Source organism: Bombina bombina, chromosome 2 (assembly GCF_027579735.1).
Source record: "Bombina bombina isolate aBomBom1 chromosome 2, aBomBom1.pri, whole genome shotgun sequence".
NCBI lineage: Eukaryota > Metazoa > Chordata > Amphibia > Anura > Bombinatoridae > Bombina > Bombina bombina.
This window is the reverse complement of record NC_069500.1, coordinates 721,365,940-721,385,872: the sequence shown is the minus strand read 5'-3', so window position 1 is coordinate 721,385,872 and position 19,933 is coordinate 721,365,940. Positions and strand designations below refer to the sequence as shown.

At 38.3% G+C, this 19,933-nt stretch overlaps 1 protein-coding gene across 2 annotated transcripts in view; it reads left to right on the top strand.

The window, feature by feature from the left end:
• The window catches only part of GNE (glucosamine (UDP-N-acetyl)-2-epimerase/N-acetylmannosamine kinase), a 138,154-nt gene that overhangs the window by 19,464 nt on the left and 98,757 nt on the right, over window positions 1-19,933 (top strand). Inside the window, exon 1 of one of the 2 annotated variants that reach the window (XM_053702736.1) lies at window positions 11,704-11,846. The exons of the other annotated variant lie outside the window; for it this stretch is intronic. The gene's annotated coding sequence lies outside the window, so the exon portion shown is untranslated. Of the gene's footprint in view, window positions 1-11,703; window positions 11,847-19,933 lie in introns of those variants that run through there. 2 annotated transcript variants of the gene reach the window in all.

The window sequence follows — 19,933 nt, the reverse complement described above, 5'->3', positions numbered from 1 at the left end:
GGGTCTTTCCCCTGCTTTAAGATTAAAGATGTGATAGATGCAGCAAAAGACAGGGGAATAGGATTGTTCTCTATATAAAAATGATTGAAAAGATTTTTTAAATGAGGGGTGATAACCAGAGCCAGGATCTTATAAAACTCATTCGGTAGCGCGTCCGGCCCGGGAGCTTTATCCAACCACAACTCTTTAATAGACTTGGGTATCTCTTGTTCGGAGATGGGAGAGTTAATTCTGGGCATTGAGTCATCACTCAGAGATGGATAATTAAGGTCATTCCAAAATTGTTCTAATGTAGCCATATCGGAGTTTCTAAAGGAGTAAATATCCTTATAGTAATCAGAAAAAATATCAACGATTTCTTTCGAGGTTTTAAATAAAGTGTCATGTTCCTGAATTAATTCAATGGTAGAGTTTCCCCGAATAATTTTTTACTAATTTAGCTAACAATTTGACTGCTTTATTACCATGATGGTAGAATTTAGCTTTTGTTTTTAAGTCGGCCTGGGCTGCTGACTGCATTAGGTAAGTGTCTCTCTCTCTCATGGCCGAGGTATACCTTCTCCAATTCGCCGGTGTAGATTGGCTTAGATATCTATTATAAACGCTAGTAAGTGCTCTCAATACTTCGCTTTCGCTAGAAACGGCCTTCCTCTTAAGTTCTGCCATATAGGCAATGATGTCCCTCCTTAGTACTGCCTTTCCAGCTTCCCAAAGCAAGTTTGGATCCTCTACTGGTTCAAAGAGAGAAATTCGGTCATCTTAGCGTTTAGCCAATTTTTAAATTTTGAATTGTTAAATAGGAATTTTGGGGGAAAAAAGTGGTGCGAGTTAGAAGGTCTTTTATGCAAAGGAATTTCTAGAACAGTCAGGGCGTGATCTGAAATAGTAATTTGCGTGATTCTAGCTTACGCCCCAATTTTTAACAAATTATCACTGACTAAAAATAAGTCAATTCTAGAAAGGGAGTTGGCGTTTCTAGCTTTACATATAAAATCTCTTTGGGCTGGGTGTTGTATCCTCCAAATATCTTTAAAAGCTACATTTCTAAACAAGGTTTTAAACATTTTGGCCTCTAAATTATCTCTTTGTGATTTAAGATAAACATGAGCTTGGCTGTATCTGTCAAGGGGAACCTGAGGAGCCATGTTGAAGTCACCTGCGAGAATTATATTCCCTTCGCCAAGGTGTAAAATTTTGGCTTGAAAGGCTTCCCAGAAATTTACCTCAAAGTTATTGGGGGCATAAATATTGCAAAGTGTATATATAGAATTTGCAAGTTTAATTTTTAAAATCAAAAACCTACTTTCCTGGTCATGTGATATTACTTCATAAATTAAATTCTTCCCCAAGAGAATAGCCACCCCCCTTTTCCTGCCTACACTAGGCGTAGCAAAAACCTCCCTTACCCAGGAGAATTTTAATTTCAAAGATTCTTCAGCATTGAGATGGGTTTCCTGGAAAAAGGCAATGTCTGAGTTAAGCTTCCTCAGATGTGAAATAACCGCTTTACGTTTTATTGGGGAAGAGATACCACCAATATTCCAGGAGGTTAATATAAAATTTTTGACTTTAGACATTTCTTAAGAGAAAAAAGAGAAGGAAGAAGAGAAAAAAAAAAAAAGGAGGAGGAGGGGAAGAAGCCCCCCTCCCTCATCCCTTATCCTCTCAGTCTCATTCACTTTTAGAACCTGGTACAAAAATAAACAAGAAGGGAAAAAAAGTTATTTGCAAGGCCTTCATTAATTGATGTGAGATTGTACAATATGTAAAGTCATGTGACCTTCTACTTAAATTTTTCAGCCTCAGAGGCAGAGTCAAAAAAATATGATTGCCCATGCAGTTCTACTTTAAGTTTGGCAGGGTAAATTACTGTGGCCGATAGGCCCTCTTTAATCAATCTGCCACAAACTGGGGAGAGCTCCTTCCTTTTCAAGGATGTTTCATATGCAAAATCTTGGAATAATAATATTTTGGTTCCTTTTAGGAGAATAGGAGTTTTTTTTGATGTAACTGCATAATCTTAACTTTGTCCTGAAAATTTAAATATCTCACTATTATAGGTTTTGGTCTTGAATTAGCGCCATCTGGTAAAGGAGATCTCCCCAGTCTGTGTTCTCTTTCCACAGATAGGGGTAGCAGTTCCTGAGGAAATTTAAGTAATTGTGGGAGAATCTCAGTGGTAAATTTCATTAAATCTGCATACTGTTTGGTTTCTAGGACCCCAATAACTGTTACATTATTTCTCCTTGAACGATTTACTAAATCTTCAAGCTTATTCTGTAGCTTTGTCAAGGAGAGAAAGTTTGTCTGTATCCTAGTGTTCTGTATGTCTGTAAGGTCCTCTAGGTCGGACACCATTTGTTCCACTTCCTGAATTCTTGTAGAAAACTGCTTAATCTCATTAGAGAGATTGAGAAAGTCTTGTTTGATTTCTATTTTAAGTGACTCGAACTTAGGGTTTAGGGCTTCTAAGATGTTATTAACTAAAGCTTGTGAGTTGATTGCGTCATTATACCTTGTATTAGTTACTGGCTCAGGATGCAATTCAACAAGGGTCTCAGATGACGTTTTAGTCTTCCTATCTCTGGATCTGGAAGCCATGGCTGGAGAAGTGATTGTGTGGTGAGTTGGTGAATTTAGAGATGTATCCATGCATGAAGTGAATAGAGAAAAGGAACCACACAAAAGAAAAAAAAAAAGAAAAAGTGAGTGCCAGGAATGGCTAGGAGGATGAGCGTGGGGAAGAAGAAAAAAACAAAAGAAAAAAAAAGGAGGGGGGGGAAAGTGAGTGGAAAAGTGAGGAAGTGCTCAAAAGATAAAAAAGATGTGTTCAAGGGGTGAACTAAAACCAGCCAGGGGTTCTTAGTCCAGGAAGAAATACAGAGACCTAAAAATTAGGAATTAACGCGGACAGGGACTAGAGCCAGCAGTGTAGAATAATTAAGAGATACATTCTTGTACCTCCCCTTTTAACCTTATCCGTTTCTTCCTCCCTCTCTTCTCTTTTCCCCAGCAGTACCCAGCCTGTACAAAGACCAGAATTATAGAGGCACAAATGCTGAACTCAATGAAAAAACAGTGGAGGTAGTCTATATGCTCTTAATGGCTCTGCTTAAGTGCCGAGATCAGACAGGATCAGCAGTGAGAGCAATAGAGCAGTGTAGAATTAAATTGCTGGTAAATAGATATTAAAGATAGTGATTGTGGTATTTTTATTCTGCTTTAAGGGCTATTACGAGGCAGGATTAAGCCCACACTAGTATGTCAAAGGACCTAGCCTACTGCTAGGATCAGAATCTCTTAGCTGAATATGGGTGATAATTCTTAGCCTTAAGTGGAAAGATTCACTTCCTGGTAGGTCCTAAGGCAGGATTTTCCCAAAAGTTACTGATATGCTTTTTGAAGGGGAGGGAAAAGGCCCACTCAGTTAGCACAGAGGTTTAATTACCGCAGAGATATACAAGTGTTTTCACAAATTTTAACCAAGCCTGCCAAGTTAAGTGCATTCAGGTAAAGAAAAATCAAACTTTAAGCACAAGAATATAAATTCAGAACTCTTAATGAATGAAAATCGGTTAGGTAACTGCTTACACCCCAGAGAGGATAAACAAATGAGCTTATTAAGATGAAGCCCTATATGTGTAAATCAAAGACAATTAAGGACCATTGCAAATATATAAGAAATGCAAATACAGTACAAAAAAATAAAACAGGGGAAAAAAAAAATGTCCACTTTAAATTTTAATAATATCAGCATATCGCCTTTTTGCCTTACAAAATTAAGACCAGTGTGCATAGGTACATTTAACCCTCAGGTAGTGCAGCAATCTGTGGGTTCGGAATAACTTGAAGAGTCATTTACATTGTTGGAGGAAATACAAAAGGACCCATTTAAACGTACGAACAAAGTCCTTTTCAAGAGACAGCTGATCCAAGAGAGAGGGTTTGCCGTATGATAACCAAGCAGTTAGGCACAAACACCTTGGGAATAAGATATGTGAAGATACATGAGTCTTAATCTTTTTTCCTCTTTTCTCTGAACTCCTTGCAGGGTTTTCAGCCAATAAGTGGTATAGCTTTAAGTGACCCCCTTCTTAGGAGTAATAGGGGGTATGTGAGCAATAAGCAAACATAGACAGGGCTAAGAGACCCCAGCAAATTTGTTCCCCCCCCCCCCCGTTCATAGGACCCTGTTATTTGTACAGTGCAGCTTGATTGCTGTGTTTACAGCCACTTTAGATGTAAAAGAAAAAGTTGTTCATGACGTTAGAAGTGAATATAGTAATCCAGTATGTGTCTAGCGGCCCTTTATAAAATGATTAAACATAAATCATGCACAAACGTCATCATGGAAAGAGATTAAAAGGGCATTTTGTATAGCTTCACCCCATATAGACAATGGCCAGGCAGGCAGGTAATAGCTTATTTAAGCTAAAGTAACTGATAAATGCTGGAGAATAAACCGCCAGCCGCTTACCACTTCTCGCCTGGAGTCATGTCTGTCAAGCTCTATCAGGTCTGCCAAGCCGGGAAGGGTGCTTCTCCCAGTCACACCAGCTGTTCGAGAAGAAGACGTAGAGTAGACCCCCCTCACGCAGCACCCCTGGGAGGGGGGGGTAGTTTGCCAAAATTAAAATCTAGAGCCCGGGCCTCCACTCAGCAGCTCCAGATCTTTATGAAGCAGGTTCGTCCGCCAAAAGAGTGAGCTACGTGATCCCCCTCACGCAGCACCGGTGGGAGGGGGAGCTAGAATGCAGCCAAAGTAGGAAGGCTGAGGCTTAGGTAAGAAGGCTGACGGGCTTCCTCCAAGGTAGTAGCGTGATGGAGTAATCGCTAACAGGAGCTCCGGGTGGGTCCTTTCTCCAGTTCCCTGCCTGCCTGCCTGAGTCACACAGGGTCCCTAGCGAGAGTGTTGGTGTCCTCCGCCTCGGATGCAAGCTGGAGCAAACTTCAGACGGGCGCCTCAGCGTGACTTGCCGCCTGGCTTCTCCCCGGAACTACTCCGAGCGTGATGGTTTTAATACCTTTTTATTTTTGACCAATGATATTTTTGCAATCTGTATATAGTAATCACCTGTGACTGGCTTCCATATGCTATGATTACGACTTCTTGCCGAAACGCGTAAGCTTGCCAGCCAGAGGTACCCTTGCCTCTATTTGTTACTTTGACAATTCTGTTTTTATGATTGTGGAATAAACGCTATGTTTTACATATATTTTTGCAACCGCTCTCTTTTTCCTACTGGGACTGTACCATTTTGAATTTAGCCACATTTACTTTAAAGGGGCATTATACACTCATTTTTTCTTTGCATAAATGGTTTGTAGATGATCTATTTATATAGCCCATAAATTTTTTATTTTTTTTAAATGTAGAGTTTTGCTTATTTTTAAATAGCATTGCTCTGATTTTCAGACTCCTAACCAAGCCCCAAAGTTTTATGAGAATACCGTCAGCTACCTTCTCCAGCTTGCTCCTGTTTGTGTAAAGGGTCTTTTCATATGCAAAAGAAGGGGGAGGGGGAGTGTCTTATTTTCCACTTGCAGTGGGCTTTCCAACTACCTTTTCAACAGAGCTAAACTGAGAACTTCTAAGTAAGTTTTTAAACAGTTTTATACTGGATTTTTAGATCAGTATCTGTGCATCTTATTCTTTATAGTAGTGTCTATTACATGCAGTTATATGAAAATGCGTGTATACTGTCCCTTTAAGCCTTGAAAGTTTCAGCTTCCTAACTTCCTGAAAAGACATTTGCCTTTAATATAGAGATAAAGAATCCTTTTAAAAAGTTTGTTTTCACTAAAAAAATAATCTTCTCTGGAAGGAACTTTACCCAGGTCATATAAATTACTCCAGGCCCTCTGCCAAAACAAACATTAACCTGATTACAGTGTTTGAATTTTTATTTTTATGTGGGTGTTGTTTATTTAAAGGGACGTGTAAGTAAAAATTAAACTTTCATGATTTAGATAGCAGGTACAAAAGAAAATGAAGTATACCTATGTTATGTTATACTTTCTCTTTCGTTCTGAAATATAGAATTTACGGTAGATAAGAACCAAAAGACCCTTCAAGTATACCAATATATGCCCCAAGCATATTATTTTACAGTTCCTGTGTTTACCACCTCAATAGCAAGTTTATTCAATGAATCCACCACCCTTTCCATAAGAAATGCTTACTCACATTTCTCCTGAACCTGATACCCTCTAATTTAAGATTGTGACACCTTGTTTTGGTATTTCTTTTTTTTGTGGAAAAGGCTTTCAGCTTGTAGTCCCTTCGTATATTGGAAGCTTTCTATCACGTCACCTCTTTCCCTTATCTGCATAATTAATCTCCCAATTTCATAAACCAAAAATCAAATAAAATTTATGACAAACAAAATGTAAATTTAGGGGGTTTAGCAATTACATCACAGGTTAAAGGGATAGAAAGGTCAAAGATTAAATGTGCTTGGGTGCATTTCAATTATAAGCCTTTTTGCAATATACTGTACTTACATTAGCAAAAATGCTTCTAGTAAAAGTTATTATTGTTTTTCTGCAGCATACGCACATATGCTGTGAGGGCTGTACACCAGTATTCAAACACTACACCATCTTAGAAAGCGGGCAGTGGGGTGTTGCTTCTCAAAACAAAATTTACGTCATACAAGCTATGCTGACTCTGAGAAGGTGTTTTGTTTGACTACTGGTGCACGGGCCTTTGCAGGATATGTGCGTATGCCGCAGAAAATCTGTAATACCTTTTACTAGAATAATTTTTGCTAATGTAAGTATATTGCAAAACTGTTTATAATTTAAATGCACCCATGCATCTTTAATTTTTGACCTTCCTATCCATTTAAAGGTCCTTTATGTTGATTCATCCCTTTTAATAGTGTGTAGTGATGCTAATAGTTAACATTTGCAATTAATATGATGTGCTTCAAAATTAAAGATATAAGTGTGTATATCTCTAAAGTATTTGAACAGGGGCATTATTGGCATAGGGTGAATATGTGTTTGTTCATTTATTGCTTTTGCTCATTTTTACTGGTGTAAAGGCGCTTATTATGAATGTTTTAAATTTTAATTGATTTGTATCTTGTTGGTGACATTGCTTCCTAATATAGCGGGGGAAATGTCAGTGTTTTTTTCACATACATAAAACCATTTACATTTGAAAACTTTTTTTGGGTACTTTCGGGTAATAATTTGAAAAATGATGTGAAGAGTTTACCAAGTCCTTTTAGATGTGGAAGTCAATAAGTGAAAATTGACTCACAATTGTGTTTTTTAGTATTGCGAATTTGGATTGTGATTAGTGAAACAGGACTGGCACATGTGAAGTACAGGACCATTTTTCACCACAACGATAATTAACAAAGTGCTGCCAATAACCTGAATCAAACTTCCCACTTGGAATTTGAATGTCTGTGAACCTGTCACTAAGTAACTTAGTGAACCCAGCTGATTGCACTGCCCTAAAAAAAATAACACTTTTATGGGAAGGCATTGCTAGGGGTTAGCATAGCAAGGGCAGCAGCATTATGATAATCTCATATGTTCACATTCATTAAAGGGACACTCAAGTCCAAATTAAACTTTCATTATTCAGATAGAGCAGCAATTTTAAACAACTTCCCAATTTACTTCCATTACCAAAATGTGCACAGTCTTTATATTTACAATTTTTAAGTCACCAGCTCCCCTGCTGAGTATGTGCAATAATTCACAGAATATACGTATATGCATGTGTGATTGGCTGATGGCTGTCTCATGATACAGGAGTGGCAATAGACATAACTTTGAAATTTGTCAGAAAAAAAATCTACTACTCATTTGAAGTTCAGACTAAGGCCTCTAGTTATCAAGCTCCGTAAGGCTCTGTAAGCTTGACGGGTCCTGTTTCTGGCGAGTCTAAAGACTCGCCAGAAACAGCAGTTATGAAGCAGCGGTCACAAAGACCGCTGCTCCATAACCTGTCCGTCTGCTCTGAGCAGGTGGACAGTCATCGCCGGAAATCAACCCGATCGAGTACGATTGGGTTGATTTACACCCCCCTGCTGGCGGCCTATTGGCCGCGAGTCTGCAGGGGGCGGCGTTGCACCAGCAGCTCTTGTGAGTTGCTGGTGCAATGCTGAATACGGCAAGCGTATTGCTCGCCGTATTCAGCGAGGTCTGGCAGACCTGATCCGCAGTGTTGGATCAGGTCCGCCAGACCTTAATAACTAGAGGCCTAAGTGCTATTGCATTGTCTTTGTATCATGCATTTGTTGATTATGCAAATCTACTGTATTTACTGATCCTTTAAGTGGGCATTTTATAAGAAAGACAATAAGAATTATACAAGAGTTGAACAAATATTGAACAAAGGACAAGCCAGAAGGCAAGTACTGTTGTAATACTTTTGTTCCATGATTTTCACTGATTCCCTTTTGTAAAAAAGTTCCATATCTTCATGTTCCTTTTTGCTACATATTTTCTTTCTAATAAATGTATTTATTTCCTCTTTCCTTCTCACTACCTGAAATACGTATTGGCCCATCTCTCCAACCCTCAACCTCACTTTTACTGTCATGGGCTCCATACATTTTTAAACACTGTCCTCTCTGCACCACATACCAGACGCTCTAAATACTGCAAGTCTATATCTCATCTTATGTCACTCTCCTTCTTATACAAGCTGCTGGTGATATTTCTGCCAATCACGGTCCCCCACATTTTCCAAATCTCTCCCACCCATGTATGCCTTTTCACAGATCAAGAAACCAGAAATCTGGAACCCTAACTCCAATTCATTGTATATCTAAGGCCACCCTGGAACTCTTGCTCTATTTGTAACAAGCTCATGCAAGCCTGCTTCCTGCAATGTAAAAAGCAGCGGTCATTAAACCGCTGCTTCTTACACTCTGTCATCTCTGAGGTGGCGAAGAGAAATCACTGAGAGCTAGCTAGCTTGCTCACGGTGATTGATGGTCACGCGAGTGAAGGGGCGAGCATTACACACTCTTTGAAGTGTGTAATGATACATATTGGCCAGTGGAAGAGCAGATCCACTGCCCGTATGCAGTGAAGGCATGCGGACAGCTTCTTTAATACATGGAGCCCCCTGTCTCCAGATACTCTCCCTCCCATCCCCTTCCCTCTGCTCTTGGCCATGTCCTATCCTCTCTTTTTACCTCATCACATTCCCCTCTAAAGAACTTATCTGTGGAACTATCTGTCTCACTCAATAAGACTATCCCCAGCTTTCAAAGTTTCAAGCTTTCCTTAAAGACTCTTCTGTTCAGTGATGTATACAATGTACGCTGTTTTCTTATCTCAGCTCCTAGTCTCCTTTGTCATCCTCTTGAACACCCTTAGCCTGGTAGCCTACAAGCCCGGGTGTCCTGCAGATCCCCTTCATGTAATGTGATCTACAACAGTGCAATTCTTGGTAGGGACCTCTAAACATTTGACTCTTATAAATGCTGCCTTTGCATATTATACCTAAATTTATAGCGCTGCGTAATCTGTTGCCGCTCTACAAATAAATAATAATAATATTGTGTTTAACAAATTGAGTAGATTAAATATGGGGTTACAATCTCTGTCTGCCACCCATTGTAACAATTATTTTCTTAAGTTGGTTGTAGTGCAGTATGGTCAGAATTTTATCTCACACTATGGGGCCGATTTATCAATGTCTGTCCGACACGATACGCTGTAGCGTATCATGTCGGACAGACATTGCTGAATGCCGAAAGCATATGCTGTCGGCATTTAACATTGTACAAGCAGTTGTAATGGACTGCTTGTGCAATGCCGCCCCCTGCAGATTCGCGACCAATCGGCCGCTAGCAGGGGATGTCAATCAACCCGATCGTATAGGATTGGGCGGATTGCAGACCACAGCCTCAGAGGCAATGGACCAGTTAAGGAGCAGCGTTCTTAAGACCGTTGCTTCATAACTGCATAAAGGCTCGCTCGGAATTAGGGACCATTCAGCCCTTGATAAATCAGTCCCTATGACTTTTATCTATTGTGTGCGATAAGAGTCAGCAGAGCTGGTTATTTATTTAGAATCTTCTGCACATGCAGATTAGTTGTAGGTCATTGCTGACTTTTGGTCTTGTGTACACTAGAAAATAGCTAAAGCATGTGGGGGTACAATTCTGGTTGACAGAGTGGATACAAAAATTGTTTCAGCATTTGGATGAAAGTATATATCAGTTGCTACTTTGGACTACAATTTTGATGAGCAGTACCCCTCAAAAGGCATTGACTTACTAGTTACTTTTAACAATGTGTAAAATATGTTGACTATTCCTTAAAAGAACAGTTAATGTTGACATTTGAATGACACATAAAATGTTTTATTATTGCATTATACATTCATTATTTAGTTTGCAGCCTTTTGCTGAAAACTGCATCTAAAAATTGTGCATGTTTCACTTTCTCCCAGGATAGCTTGGGTTATGATATTTATGTGAGCTTTTGTTTAATTTTTATTCCCTCCCTAAGTTTCTGTGGTGTCACATCGTTTTAAGGTGGATTTTCAGTTTTACATTGACAACCATGATATGAAAATCATTCTTTGCAATAGTAACTAAGTTGAATCAGTACTAAACCATCTTAAAGGGACATTAAAACCCCAAAAATATTTCATGATTCAGACAGAGAATACAATTTTAAACAACATTCCAAATTACTTTTATTATCTAATTTGCTTCATTCTTTCGATATCCTTTGTTAAAGAAATATCAATACACATGGGTGAGCCAGTCACATGAGACATCTGTGCAGCGACCAATCAGCAGCTACTATCTAGATATGCTTTTCAGAAAAGAATATCAAGAGAATGAAGCAAATTAGAAAGTTGTTTAAAATGGTATTCTCTATCTAAATAATTAGAGAAAAATGTGTGGGTTTAATGTCCCTTTAAGGGAATACAAAAGGGCAGGCTACTCCAGTCGGCACATGTGCAAAGAGAGTTTATACTATATCTGAATATTAGATTGTGATTTTTTTTTTTAGCAGGGGTTCTTTTGTTCTGGGGGACATGGAAATCAGTGAGAAGAATAAACATAAAACAATATACTCATTTGATGAAAAAGAGCTGCAGTTTTCATTGCAAATGTTTTCTTATAAGAAGGTTCATAATCATGTCGTTTACAATTTGTTGTCCATTTAACTAGCCTTTCTATTGCTGTACAGACCAAGCATATTATTAGCTTGCATGTCCCTCTGAGTTATCTTTGGAGTGTTACCTAGACCAGACGGGTTGATAACAACTGCGATAGGGTAGGTATTTCCTGCTTGACTCTTTTAAAAACTACACAAAATAAACTAGAAAAATGCCAATTCCCGATTAACTGCGTGCACTGAGACAGGCTATAGTGCTTATAACGCACATATTTGCCTTGGGCTACGTACGCACACAATAGCGGATACAAGCCACCAAGAAACTAGAACATACACACACACTTCATAATCATTAGTTGCCATGTAGCGTCTTAAAAAGTGAACGTCCTTCCTGCGTCATTGTGGATAGCTCGCCCTATTTGCTAAAAAAAAAATCTAATGAGACGCGATTGGCTGTGTCTTGTAAAGGTGCGTTTCTTTACCGCGTCCGATCTGTACTTTCAAGGCACTTGTGTTTACGCTTGCGCACAATATCACTGACAAGGCCGCAGAGTAGACACGCCTCAACATTGAGTCTCCGCCTTTATCGTCATTGCTGTGTATTGTGGTAGTTTCGTAATAACAGAGCGATTCAATCCCTCGCATCCGTGGTAGTACGTGTTACTGTATATACGTTACAACAAACGTATTGCATATTTAGACCCCTGCCTCTTTTCAGCTTCGTTGGAAATAAGGTAATATCGGTGCTCAAGGGGGTGGGTCCGTAAAGGTTACTGGACAGATACTGTTCCGCTATGTTATTCTATCCACTCATTTTTGATGTGGGGAAAGCTCCGTAGCTATTTAGATTAATTTCCCTGTAATGTTTTATGTAACTGATTCACTAAAATGTGAAGGATATCTTCAGCTCTCAATGAATCAGCTATATTTGCTAGAATAGAAATGGGCGGAGATGCTTTTTATGTAGAGAAAGCTGTTCGGTTATTAATCTATTTCTATTATCTGATTAAGTGTTTAAAATGATTAATGTATTGTGGTCAGATTCTGTTTTTGGTTATATCTGTAAACTGATTTCAGAACGTATCTGTATTATTCATTCTGTATTTGTGCACAATTAAAAAAAGGGTTAGACGATTTATCTGAGGGAGGGAGCCAAGGCAATAAAAACAAAAAAAAGTAAAGCCCATAGGTTTGCTGTGGTTTTTTAAAAAGTACGAGAAAATATATTGGTGACCTTTTATGCAGATCTACTTAAAGGGACAGTCTAGTTAAAATGAAACATTCATGATTTAGATAGGGTATGTAATTTTTAAACAACTTTTCAGTTTAAGTTTATCAAATTTGCTTTTGTTCTTTTGGTATTCTTTGTTAAAAGCTAAACCTAGGTAGGCTCCTATGCTAATTTCTAAGCCCTTGAAGGCCACCTCTTATCTGAATTCATTTGATAGTTTTTTGTTTCCGCTTTGTGTTTGAAGTTTTACTATTTTGTTTTCATGGCTTTTGGTTTTATGATAGTTACAGTTAATCCACAATTTGCACTGAGTGTGATAACAGCCATTTGTATTGAAACATTGCATTCTTTTTGTTTTACCAGCACTGCATATTAGCTTGTGTTTACGTTAACCCCTTCAGTACTGTGAAAAACTTGACCAAAGTACCAGAGCATTTTTGCTATCCTTCCTTTAAAATAGAGAGCCTTGTTTTTTGTTTTTTATTTACCTATCAAAAAAAAATAATAAAAAAAATAAATATATATATATATATATATATATATATATATTTAGTAGACAACCCAAGGTATTGATATATGTCCATTTTCGTATATTTTATGCCACAGTTTTAACCTTTTAACGCTGTTATGCCGTTCTATTCCGTCATAATTACACTGCCGTTATAAGCCGTTATGACGGAATAGAACGTCATAGCTAACGGCTGTCCTGAAGCCTACTGTGCTTCTCAGATTTGATCGCGGTCTGGAGGGCGTTCCTAGGGTTATAGGGACGCCCCCCAGACCCGATCCAATAATTGAAATCTCATGATCGTGTGACTTCAATTTGTCTACATCGGAACAGTTGTTCCGATGTAGACACTTTAACCCCGTCAGGAAAAGGTTAACAAACTGGGTTTCTCACTGGAATTATTTACAAACACCTTGTGTAGTCATGTGGCAAAAGGTTGTAAAAGCTTCTCTGGTATCCCCTTTGTTCAGAAATAATAGACATGAATGACTTTGCCATTGCTTTTTGTTAATTATCAGAAGACGGCTAATTGCAGCTGTGCACCATACTTCAGTGAAGGGATTAATCTTTTAGTTGTAGTATAGAGATTACCCTGACACTTCTCTCACCCCCCCACACTGGTCACCACCATCTTAGGTACTGGCAGACAGTCTGCCAGTATGCAGCTCTCTAACCATCCCCCTCTCACTAGAAGCCACCATTTGTGGTACTGGCAGCTGTCAGCAAGTACCCAGTTTATAGTTTTTCTCTTAAAGGGACACTGAACCCAAAATTTTTCTTTCGTGATTCAGATAGAGCATGCAACTTTCTAATTTACTCCTATTAATTTTTCCTCGTTCTCTTGCTTTTTTTATTTGAAAAAGAAGGCATCTAAGTTATTTTTTTGGTTCAGAACAATGGAAAGCACTTGTTTATTGGTGGGTGAATTTATCCACCAATCAGCAAAAACAGTGTGTTCACCAAAAATGGTCCGGCATCTAAACTTACATTCTTGCATTTCAAATAAAGATACCAAGAGAATGAACAGAATTTGATAATAGGAGTAAATTTGAAAGTTGCTTAAAATTGCACGCTCTATCTGAATCACGAAATAAAAAATTTGGGTTGTGTCCCTTCAATTTTCATAAAAAAAAAAAAAAAAAAAAAAAAAAAGTTTCCTGTAATGTAGCAATCCCCCCATATGCAATTGTTACTAGGGACTCCCTCTCCCATTTTTGTAGGGTAGGGAACCCAACCCCCCTCCCTCACCAAATATCTTTTCTGTAGCGTAGTGAACCCTCCCACAGAGGATTACTGTATCAGCGATCTGCTTTCATGTGTTGAAGGAAGAACAATCTGTTCTTCCTTACCATATAAAGGCAGATGCCTTCTGCACCTAGCTGCAATCTCCGTTGACGAAGCTGACAGCGAGGACTGAAGCATTAGCCAGACTGTTGGACATTGGTACTACGTCAACAGGGTACACTGGGCAAAGGACTGTGTGACGTAGTATCTACGTCCATTTGGCGTAAGGGGTTAATATCACACTTCAGAAATTCTATGTAGCAAGAAACAAAACTAAAATTTGTTCTTGTATGGATAGCTTTGTTCAGTTGTCGTGTGTCTGTTCTGTTATCAAAAATAACCTGTCTGTTTGTAACACTTTAATAAGTAGAATACACTTTTTATAAACTTTTATTGGTGCCGTTTGTAAGACTATTCTCCAAGCAAAGAAATTGACTCGAGATCTTTAAGGCCTATATTACATGTGGGCCACAAAAATATTAGCACTAGTGCAGGGCTCGGCAAACCCAGGAGCCTGGGAGTCACTGGCTCCTAGAATTTTACTCCTGGCTCCTAACTTTGTGGGATATTCTCCATATATCTATATAAAAATCCAACTGTCTGGCTCCTTAATATTCTTACTGCCTCCTAATTTTTGAACATATTCGTCAAGCACTGCACTAGTGGACTAGATTACGAATGAAACACAACCAATTGGTAGCACTTTTGCAAGAATGGTTTTAACAGTTGTATACTTCGTGCAAAACAGTTGGTATGTATTGCCTAGAAACTGCTTCTATATAATGCTGTAGACACATGAATGCTACCTACCTTGGTATGCTTTTCAATTTCAAATACCAATATAAAAAAGTAAATTGTATGTGCCTACAATAAGCCACCAATCAGCAAGCGCTACCCAGACCGCTGCTTCCCTAACCTTTCGCCACTTCTTAGGTGGCGAATTTCAATCTCCACATGCTAGTCCGACTAGGGAGATTGACAGCTCCGGCCCGCATGTGATTGGCTGTGCAGGGGGTGGGATTGCACGTGAGCGCAAAATATCGCTCGTGTGCAATGTTGAATTTCGCCAGGGGAATTCAGCCCGCCGGAAGCGAGCTGCGGTGGACAGGGGTGCGTATATGCGCCCCTGTCCGCCTCAGCTTTATAAATCACCCCCTTAGTAGACCAGCGAATCTCTCCCAAGAGCCACCACCACCCTTTCACTTCCCTTAATCAACGAGGAAGCAGACTTCACGCTGCACCTGCAAAGTGCACTTCTCCCCTTTATGTTTTTCAATAAATATCTAAACCAATACAGTGTTCTCCTGAGGGCCTTTTTAGCAGGTGCACCAACTGGCTCATTTTAATGGTGCATGGCTAAAATTTAAAGCCAATATTTCACAATTGGTAAATATTAAATGTTTTCAATATTTGTTTCTCTAATTATAATTTTAAACATTTTATGTTTAAATATGCAATTAATTTGTGCATTGGATAGCTTAAGTAACATTTATAAATGACAGAAAATGTTATAATATTGCAAAGTATTACACTGCCCCTACCCGGCTACTTCATAATGCCACCCGGCTGGAAACATTTTCTGTGGAGAACGCAGCAATACAATGACGCCAAAACAATTAAGAGGAAATTAGTATGGGTCTTTTATTGAGCCATTTGAGGGGTAGTTACGAAGAGCCATGTCAAGGGCAGCATGAAACCATTTACATATCTAAAAATATTTTGGGGGAAAAAAAGCTATGCCTCTTGTCTACATCATTTGTCCAATAAACAATCCATGCTTTTGCACCAGTTAGTTAATACAGGTACAAGTAATGTTGTAACATGGCTCACTTTTTTAACAAATACAAGTGCATACATACTTGTAAAAATGAATAATTATGCTGTGTTACCTGCATTAGGTATCGTAACAATGTTATCTGCCTGCTTTTCTTTCCCCCAAAAAAGTCAGTCATGGTTCTGCCCTACCTGACAAAAAATATGCCTTGTGCCTGCGCTATGTTTGGGAAACAAATGTCCACGTTCTTGGACTGGGTGTTCAGAATGTTGTCCAGCAAGCTTATACTCCCAGATGTATTCCAGATCTCCGTTTAGGAATCTTTTATCTTTCCAATGGCACCACGAGGGTTGAAGGAACAGATCCAACACCGCACTAATGGTACACACTTATAGTAAGAAAGCCTATGGGAGCTGTAAAACAGGTTTCCGTTCTCCAACAGAAACTCGGATAGTAGCACAAATGTACAAATTGTTTAATATAAAATCACTAATCATAGCAATAAAACCAATGTATCTCACTATGCGTTACACAGTTAACACTAACCGTTTACTCAAACTCACCTGATGAAACGGTTATTGTTAACTGAGAAATGCGTAGTAAGATACATTGGTTTTTATAGTTATCATTTGTGATTTTATATTGAACGATTTGTACATTTTGTGCTAGATTCCTTCTGTTGGAAAATGGAAACCTGTTTTACAGCTCCTGTGGGCTCTCTCACTAGGGGCTCTATTTATCAATCATTTGGGGAATTCTCCTTTCTGTTCTATCAGTTCTCTGCAGCTCTCCTTAGGAGAGGCGCACATGTGCGCCTGTATTTGTCATAAAAAAAGTTGTTTTTTTTCTCCATAGGAGAGCGGAGGAGAAATTATAATAATCCAACTGGAGAAATTTATCATTTTTTCCTTATTTATCACTAAAAATAAGCAACTATTCTCCATGTCAATGATATACAAACCAATAGAAATCTTTATACAGCCTTCCTAGTAGCTTTGTTAACGCCCCTCTTTAGCAAACTTTCATATAAGAAAATAGTTCTAAATTTTCATTGATTTTGTGCTTCAATTTTAGTGCTTTTTTAGATCTTATTTTTATGCCCCAATAGATATCATTTGTGTGCTCTGTTATGTTATTTTGGCGCTCCATTATATATATATATATTTTTTTTTCACTCCATCATAAATTATTATTGCGCTCCAATAACCATTATTATTGTGCTTTGTTATAGATAATTTTTGCACCTTGTAGAGCCCTTTTTTTGTGTAACTGCTTCTACAACTGGTAAAGAATTGATTTCTAATGCTGTTCTCCTTTGTAGTTATGGAGAACTTTAATGCCGGAACTTGCAGGAGAACTTTCAGTCCTCCACAGGAGAATATAAATGATACATTTGTAACTAGGAGAACATGTTCTCCAAGGAGAGTGAGAACAGAGTAGGAGAATTTTACAGTCGAACTTGCCCAATTTTTAGGCGTATTTTTGAATGATATATAGGGGTATTATTTCTCATGAGAACTTTTACAAAAAAATATAGGAGAATTGGATGATAAATGGAGCCCTATTAAAGTGAAGGTAACGTTTTGCGTTTCTGTAAGCTTTATTCTATTAAACATCTACTATATAGTAAGATCGCAATATTTTTTTAAACTATTTGTATATATATATATATATATAATAGTATAATAAACTGTTTGTAATTACGTTCTTGGCCGGTCTTAGCTCCTCCCTCCATGTATTTCAGGCTTTTTCACTCTATTAAGTACAGAGCGGTCCCACCCGCTCTATACGTACTTCCAAAGCGCGTTCCCGATTGACGGACAACTTGCGCATGCGCACACCGCGCCATACAGACAGACTTACTTTTGGTCAAAACAGAAGAAATTGCAGCGTTTGAGTTAAATGTATCCAAACAGGTTGCAGCCGCAGATACTGTTTCCAATTTCTTTTAGACTGCGTTCTCAAGATTTTGTTTTACCTGTTTGAATTGCGCATGCGCTAATCTGGAGCGAGCCCCGGCTTGGAAGGGGGAGGAAGTAAAGCAGACGCATGCGCAGAACGTCAAGCAATGTTATGACGGCCGCCTAACGGCCAGACTTACTATTGGCTAAGTGAAAAACGTGACCGGACTGCCAAAAAAATAAAATAAAAAAAAAAATGGTCTGTTTGTCTAACGCTTAGAATTGGAGAGAAAAAAGCTGATAAGTCGGTAAATATATATAAAAAAAAACCTCATGACTTAAACTACCCTTAATTTGAATCAATCGAACCTTGCTAACTTTACCTTCACTTTAAGTGTTGGGTCAGATATTTCCTTCTACTCTCATGGTGCCTTTGAAAAGATAAGAGATTCCTGACGGAGAGCAGGAATACATCTGGGAGTATAAGCTGGCTGGACATCTTTCTAATGGTTCAGCCTGTCTGCACAGCACATTCACATGTGCACATCTATTTGAATAATTGTTCAGACATATTGCACTATTGGGCGCCTTTTTTTCACTAGAATTCAGTGTATTCACCTTTTTTGGGGGATTATCTGGAAGAGGAACCAGCCTGATATATTGCTAATCTTTGATATTTGACTGAAATAGACTTCATGCAATTGTATCTAGAGTGATAAATAATTGCATTCATTTGCATATTATGATTGGCACATCCAGTGTGTGGTCAATTGTTTTGTTTACTACATATAGTAATGGTGTTCAGAATGTGCCTGCAATGTATTAAAGCATGTAATTTTTAAAAAAATAATGGCCCTTTTAAAGAGATTTTTAGTTAATTAAAATGACTAAAGAAGCACACAACCTTTTTCAAGGGGCATTAATTACTAAATACATTTCAAGTACCTCCCTCTATGGGAGCCGCTATTTTGGAACATATATCTGAAGGAGAGGTGCTACACATGTGCATTCACACACACCACCACTGGAATGCAGTGAAAACTAGATTTCAGCATGGCTGCACCTATGACTATAGGGAGGCAAGAAATAACCTCAATACTTTTGCTTATAACATGTACTTAGTGTTTAATGTCCCTTTAAGATGCTTCTTGTGAAAAGCATAACATGATATATCAGGCATAATCGGTAAGTCGTTTTGTAATTTAAACGCTCAAAACATGACCTCAGACCATAAGTATGTACAGTTAGAGGGGCATTGTACTGTAAATGTTTCTCATTAATGTGTGCCCAATGATTCATTTTACCTGCTGGGTTGTTTTAAATTATTTTGTAATAGCTCATTTACCTTTATTTTGAAATAGCTGTTTTGCCTGTTAAAACCACCACTTCTACAGAATACAAAAGTGTTCATATTTCCAGTAAAGAAAAGCTATCTAAATCATAATCACCAGCAGTCCAGTGGGGGGACGGATAATAAAATTTGTATTTATTGTGTTTACAAATCAGCCTTTGTGTACTGACAAAAAGATAAGATAAGGAGGCATGTGTTTATAGACAAATATAAATGATAATGCTCTTTCTGCAAGAAGCTCAGCCCATATACAATATACAACAGTGAGTACTTCACTAAAATTATTCAATATTACAGGAGAAACTCGAAAAATTAGAATATTGTGCAAAAGTTAATTTATTTCACTAATGCAACTTAAAATGTGAAACTAATATATGAGAGACTCATAGCAAGCAAGATAGTTCAAGCCATGATTTGTCATAATTGTGATGATTATGACTTACAGCTCATGAAAACCCCAAATCCACAATCTCAGAAAATTAGAATATTGTGAAAAGGTGCAATATTCTAGCCTCCGTGTCCCACTCTAATCGGCTAATTAAGCCATAACACCTTCAAAGGGTTCCTGAGCCTTTAAATGGTCTCTCAGTCTGGTTCAGTAGGAATCACACCTACTTACCCACCTACTTAACCCACTTACCTGGGTTAAAGAAAAACAGACCTGGTCTGTTGCTCAGTGGTCCAAAGTCCTCTTTTCTGATGAGAGCAAATTTTGCATCTCATTTTGAAACCAAGGACCCAGAGTATGGAGGAAGAATGGAGAGGGACACAC